The 7,201-nt window shown below is 45.5% G+C and overlaps 1 protein-coding gene across 4 annotated transcripts in view; it reads right to left on the bottom strand.

Moving 5' to 3' along the window:
- NIPA2 (non imprinted in Prader-Willi/Angelman syndrome 2) overlaps nt 1-7,201 on the bottom strand; it is a 31,916-nt gene that overhangs the window by 11,864 nt on the left and 12,851 nt on the right. The window lies entirely within an intron of this gene.

A 7,201-nucleotide genomic window follows, 5' to 3' on the forward strand; every position in this document is an offset into this window, starting at 1 on the left:
AACCTCAAACTCTTGGGCTCAAGTGATTCTCTTGCCTCAGCCTCCTGAGTAGCTGGGACTACAGGCACCTGCCACAACACTTGGCTATTTTTTACAGACAGGATCTTGCTCTGGCTCAGGCTGGTTTCAAACCTGTGAGCTCAGGCAATCCACTCACCTTGGTCTCCCAAGTGCTGGGATTATAGGCATGAGCCACCACACTCGGCCTCACTACTGCATTTTTTAATTCCCTAATGTCTTTTAGTTCTTCCATAAATCTGTAATATTACTATAGTCCAGTTTATTGACAGAATTTCCTTATATTAAGCACATAACAATTCCAGTATCTGGAGATTCCAAGAACCAATTTTCTTCCAGTTTTTCCTAAATTTTCTCAACCTCATACACATTTTATTTCTCTTATATTTTGAAATAGGGTCTCACTCTACTGCCTGGGATAGAGTATGGTGGTGAGATCATAGCTTATTGTGACCTCAAACTCCTGGGTTCCAGGGATCCTCCTGTCTCAGCCTTCTGAGTAGCTGGGACTACAGGTGAATGCCACCATGCTCAGCTAATTTTTCTATTTTCTGCAGAGACAGGGTCTTGCCATGTTGCTGGGGCTGGTTTCAAACTCCTAGCCTCAGGTGATTCCTTTCTCCTTTTAAGATATCTTTTCTTTAATTACTTATTGAAAGTGGTTGGGTATGACAGTTTCTGGTTGTAATCTGAGCACTTTGGGAGGCCAACGCAGGAGGGTCACTTGAGGCCAAGAGTTTCACACCAGCCTGGGTAACACAGCAAGACTCTGTCTCTACAAGAAGTAAAAAATTAGCCGGATATGGTGCCATATGCCTATGGTCCTGGCTACTCGGGAGGCTGAGGCAGGACTATGTGAGTCCAGTAGTGCACGGTCATAGTGAACTACAATCAGACAACTGCACTCTAAGCCTGGGCAACAGAGAGAGACACTGTCTCTAAAATAATAATAATAATAAGGTGAAGACAATATTTCTTCAATGGAGAATTTTTACTATCTTCTGCCAGGTAGCCAAAGAACACTAGCAGTTTAGGACCAAGGTCAGAGATATCCAGCGTACACAAATGAGAGTGTACACTCCCTAATTCACTCTCCAGGTAAACCCTTCCCAGAGTACCAGCCCATTCTTAGCACTAAACTGTGACCCTTCTTAGTCCATTTTAAAGGTTCACTCTCAGCTGAGTCTTCCAGAACAAGCGTCCTCAAACTACAGCTCGCAAGCCACTCATGGCCCACCTAGGACAATTATACAGCCTGCCGGTTATTTTTGCCACCCGCTGCCTGTCCTCCTTAGCAGCCAACTTGTCCTGGGGCCCACAGTCCGGCCCTCCAACAGTCTGAGGGACAGTGAACTGGCCCCCTATTTAAAAAGTTTGAGGACCTCTGCTCTAGAATAGGGGTATCCAACCTTTTTTTCCACTGCCACACATTAAATACACAAACACTGATGAAAATTGATGAGGAAAAAAAAAAGGTCCATGCATACTTTTCATGATATCCAACACTACAGGAAAAAACGTCCTGACAAATCAGCATGCCGACCACAGGCCATAGGCTGGACGCCCTTGCTGCTGGAATCTGGACTTATCTGTAGTGTATAAGTTCTGTTGCAAAAGTAATTGCATTTCTGCATTGTTGAAATCTGCCATTCGATATTGGAATATATTCTCAAATAAATGGTTATTGGCTGGATGTAGTGGCTCACGCCTGTTATCTTAGCACTCTGGGAGGGTAAGATGGGTGGATGCCCTGAGCTCACAGGTTTGAGACCAGCCTCAGCAAAAATCGAAACCCCATCTCTAGTAAAAATAGAAAAACTGAGGCAAGAGAATCGCTTGAGCCCAAGAGTTGGAGGTTGCTGTGAGCTGTGATGCCAAGGTACTCTACCCAGGGCGACAGCTTAAGACTGCCTCAAAAAATAAAAAAAAAAACCTAATAAATAAATGGCTATTTCATACACCATTTTTATGCACATTGCTTGTTATATGTTTTTTCTGTCTACTTGCCATTTATTTTTGACTATGGAAATGATGTTAAACAAAAAGTAAATTCAAGCAATTATCTTATTGGAGTTCAAAATGGGTCATAAAGCAGCAGAGACAACTCACATCAACACATTTGTTCCAGGAAGGGCAGTGAGGGGTTCAAGAGGTTTTGCAAAGGAGAAGTGCCTTGAAGATGAAGAGTACAGTGATGAGCCATCAGAACCTGAGAATGATCACCTGAGAGCAAGCACCGAAGCTGATCCTCTGACAGCTACACAAGAAGCTGCTGAAGAACTCAACATCAACCATTCTACAGTTGTTTGGGCATTTGAAGCAAATTGGAAAATGTAAAAAGCTCAGTAAGCGGGTGTCTCATGACCTGACTGAAAATCAGAGCGATCATCATTTTCAAATGCTGCCTTTCTTATTTTACGCAACAATAAACTATTTCTTGACTTGACCATGCAGTGCGATGAAAAGTGGATTTTATATAACAACTGGTGATGACTAGCTCAGTGGCTGCACTGACGGGGACCTCCAAGCACTTCCCAAACCAAAAAAGGTCATGGTCACTGTTTGGTGGCCTGCTGCCCGTCTGATCCAGTGCAGCTTTCTGAATCCTGGCAAAACCATCACATCAGAGAAGTCTGCTCGGCAAATTGATGAGATGCACCAAAAACTTCAACACTGCAGCCGGCACCAGAAAGGGTCCGATTCTTCTCCACAATGATGTTAGACCACGTTGCACAACCAATGCTTCAAAAGTTGAAAAAAATTGTCCTATAGGCTTGGCGCCTGTGGCTCAAGTGGCTAAGGCAACAGCCACATACACCTAAGGTGGCGGGTTCGAATCCAGCCCAGGCCTGCCAAACAACAATGACAGGTGCAACCAAAAAACAGCCAGGCGTGTGGCGGGCGCCTGTGGTCCCAACTACATGGGAGGCTGAGGCAGGAGACTCGCTTGAGCCCAGGAGTTGGAGGTTGCTGTGAGCTGTGATGCCAGGGCACTCTACCCAGGGGGAAAGCTTGGGGCTGTCTCAAAAAAAAAAAAAAAAGAAAAGAAAAGAAATTGTCCTATAAAATTTTGCCTCATCTGCCACATTCACCTGAACTCTCACCAGCCGACTGCCACTCCTTTAAGCATCTTGACAATTTTCTGTAGGGAAAACATGTCCACAACCAGCAGGATGAAAAAAAAATGCTTTCCAAGAGTTCATCAAATCCAGAAGCACAGATTTCTAGGCTACAGAAATAAACAAACTTATTTCTCATTCACAAACATGTGTTGACTATAACGGTTCCTATTTTGATCACTAACGATGTGTTTGAGCCTGGTTGTCATGATTTAAAATTCAAGGCCCAGGATGGTGCCTGTGGCTCAGTGGGTAGGGTGCTGGCCCCATATACCAAGGGTGGTGAGTTGGAACCCAGTTCTCAGCCAGCTAAAACAGCAGTGACAACTGCAACAAAAAATAGCCGGGCATTGTGGCGGGTGCCTGTAGTCTCAGGTACATGGGAGGCTGAGGCAAGAAAATCACCTAAGCCCAAGAGTTGGAGGTTGCTGTGAGCTGTGATGCCACAGCACTCTATTGAGGGTGACAAAGTGAGACTCTGTCTCAAGAAAAATAAACATAAAAATAAAATAAAATTCATGGCCCCAAACCACATAGACTTTTGTACCAGCCTTAGTATCTCCAGCTTTTCCTTTCGAGTTCTACTCCTTTTCCTGATCTTGACCAGATAATTAATTCTTCACTGTCACATAGCACTTTGATACTTTTAAAAGGATAATTTTTATATTCTGTCCAGCTTTTTAACTTGTTTTTAGCAGGAATACTGATTCAATTATCTAGTCTACCATTACCATAAGTACTATATTGATTATTGCTGTTCAGTGTTTTCCATAAAATGCTATTCTCAACATCACCAGAGACTTCCATGAGGCTAAACTAATGGTCACTTTAATTCTCACAGCACCTGCTCTACATCAACACCATCTGGCCTCAGGAAGTGTGCTGCTCCCCAAACACTCCTGTGACACCAGGCTCAGCTGAGTCTCCTGCCACTCTCACTGCTCCTTCTGAGCCTCTTTCCCCTCCTAAGAGCTGAATGAACTCAGACTGCTCTCAGGTCTCTGATCCTGGGCCTCTTTGTCTATCTATTCTTAGTTCCTACACTATCTCATCCAGTCTTGTGACTTTAAATAGCAATGATGGCTTGACTCCCAAACTTTTATCTCCAGCGTGGATCACTGGAGGACCTTTAGATAAGACCTGCCTATCTAACATCTAACTTCACCTATCTACTTGAATATGGTATAGGCATTTCTAACTTGAACAGATCCAGATCAAACTCCTAATATTACCACCCCCCCATCAGCCTAGGTCCTCCCTATACTCTTAACTATCAGTTTAACACTAACTCAATTCTTCCAGTTACTATGGCCAAAAACCATCATATCATCCTCAACTCTTCTCTCTCACACCCTACACTGTGGTGAGTAAATCTTATCAGTTCTACCCTTAAAACATATTCAGAATTCTTCAGTGCTTGGTTACTGCGCCAGCCACATGACCGGAGGCTGGTGGGTTCAAACTGGCTGGGCCTGCTAAATAACAATGACAAATGCAACAAAGTTGCCGAAGAACTCAACAGCAACCATTCTATAGTTGTTCAGGCATGTGGTGGGCACTTGTAGTCCCAGCTACTTGGGAGGCTGAGGCAAGAAAATTGCTTAAGCCCAAGAGTTGGAGGTCGCTGTGAGCGGTGATGTCATATCACTCTATAGAGGGCGACATACTAAGACTTTGTCTCCAGCTCAGCGCCTGTGGCTCAAGTGGCTAAGGCTCCAGCCACATACACCTAAGGTGGTGGGTTTGAATCCAGCCCAGGCCTGCCAAACAACAATGACGGCTGCAACCAAAAATTAGCCCGGCATTGTGGCGGGCGCCTATGGTCCCAGCTACTTGGGAGGCTGAGGCAGGAGACTCGCTTGAGCCCAGGAGCTGGAGGTTGCTGTGAGCTGTGATGCCACAGCACTCTACCAAGGGGGCCAGCTTAAGGCTCTGTCTCAAAAAAAAAAAAAAAAGACTTTGTCTCACCAAAAAAAATAAAATAATATAAAAACACGGATCCAGAATTCTACTGCTTCTCACTGCACTCACTGCTACTGCACTGGTCTGTCATTGCCTCATATCTGATTATTGCAAGAGCTTCCCCCGGTTTCTCTGCTTTTGCCCCTATGCATTCTGTGCCTCAACACAGCAGCCAGAGAGATCCTATTAAATCCAAGTCAGATCCAGCCCTCCTCTGCTCAGAAGTACCGAATGACCTCCCACCTAACACAGAAGACAGTCGTTTCCATAACCTACAAAGTCCACACGATCTGGGCTCTCACAGCATCTCTGAAATCACCTCCTGTTACTTACTCCCTATTCACGCCCTTTCTGCTTCTCCTGCCAGTTGAATGTTTCCCGAGATTTTAGTCATTTAGTGCTACCTAACAAGCACCCTAAAATTTGGCAGTTTAAAGCAACCACCATTTACCCTTATGATCTCTGTGGTTAAGACTTAAGAAATGGGTCAGTAAGGAGTTCTCACTCAGGATCTCTCAAAACAGGGGTCCTCAAACTTTTTAAACAGGGAGCCAGTTCACTGTCCCTCACACTGTTGGAGGGCTGGACTGCAGGCCCCAGGACGAGTCGGCCGCTAAGCAGGACAGGCAGCGGTAGCAAAAACACCCGGAAGGCCGTAGTTTAAGGACACCTGTCTTAAAAGATGCAGTCAAGATTTACTGGGCGGCCCAGCACCTGTAGCTCAAGTCTAAGGCGCCAGCCACATACACTAGAGCTGGCTGGTTTAAATCCAGCCTGGGGCCGCCAAACAACGACAACTACAGCCAAAATAGCTGGGCTTTGTGGCAGGTGCCTGTAGTCCTAGCTACTTAGGAGGGTAAAGCAAGAGAATCCCTTAAGCTCAGAAGTCGGAGGTTGCTGTGAGCTGTGATGCTACAGCACTTTACTCAGGATGACAGCTCAAGGCTTTGTCTCAAAAAAAAAAGGGGCGGCACCTGTGGCTCAAAGGAGTTGGGCGCTGGCCCCATATACTGGAGGTGGCAGGTTCAAACCTGGCACCAGCCAAAAAAAAAAAAAAAACTGCAAAAGAAAAAAAGGATTCACACTGGGGCTGCAGTCTGTGAAGGCTGGACTGGAGCTGAAGGACCCACATCTGGGTGGCTCTCTCAGTGAGGGCCCAGGAGCTTCTCCAGAATGGGCAATCCAAGCAATCAAGGGAAAAGCTGCAGTGCCTTTTATGACAGCCTCACAAGTCACACATCATCACTTCCACAGTGTTCTTTGATCACACCGAACCAGCAGTTAATTTGATGTGACAGGAGGTTACACAAAGGTGCCCATAACAGGTGAACACACTGGGGGCATCTTGGAGGCTCCTACCACACACATTGGCCAGCCGTGGGCCTACTTCATTCATGGCTTCACAGTTACTTCAAATGATTTTCCCTAAAATATCCACATGGGCAGATCCCTCATTCCCTTTACATCTTTTACACAAGTACCTCTTTGAAGAGGCTTGTCCTGGCTACCTCCCTGTCTGACATTTTAAACCTCTCTACCTCCCATTTTACAAGCCCCTTCTGACTATACTCTTTCTTCCTAGCATTTATGACCACACACAGACATTTTAACTCATTTATCTTGTTTACTGTTTCCAATCTAGAATGTAAGCTTCATGTGGGCAGGGATTTTTGAGACAGAGTCTCACTTTGTCACCCTCAGTTCAGTGTCATGGTGTCACAGCTCACAGCAACCTCCAACTCTTGGGCTTAAGCTATTCTCTTGCCTCAGCCTCCCAAGTAGCTGGGACTATAGGCGCCGCCACAACACTCGGCTAATTTTTTTGTTGTAGTTGTCATTGTTGTTTAACAGGCCTGGGTCGGGTTCAAACCCACCAGCCCAGGACGGTATATGTGGCTGGCACCCTAACCAGTGAGCTATGGGCACCCAGCTGTAGGCAAGGCTTTTTAAGGGTGTCTCTCACTAATGTACTCCAGCACCTAGAACAATACCTGGCAAAGACAAATAAGCAAAAAATACTGTAAACAATCAAGGCTCAATGTCTTAAGGATAATTTTTCCCGGCTCAGCACCTATAGCTCAACCGGCTAAGGCGCCAGCCAC

Source organism: Otolemur garnettii, unplaced genomic scaffold (genome assembly GCF_000181295.1).
Source record: "Otolemur garnettii isolate 467f Iridium unplaced genomic scaffold, OtoGar3 scaffold00170, whole genome shotgun sequence".
In the NCBI taxonomy this organism is placed as follows: Eukaryota; Metazoa; Chordata; class Mammalia; order Primates; family Galagidae; genus Otolemur; species Otolemur garnettii.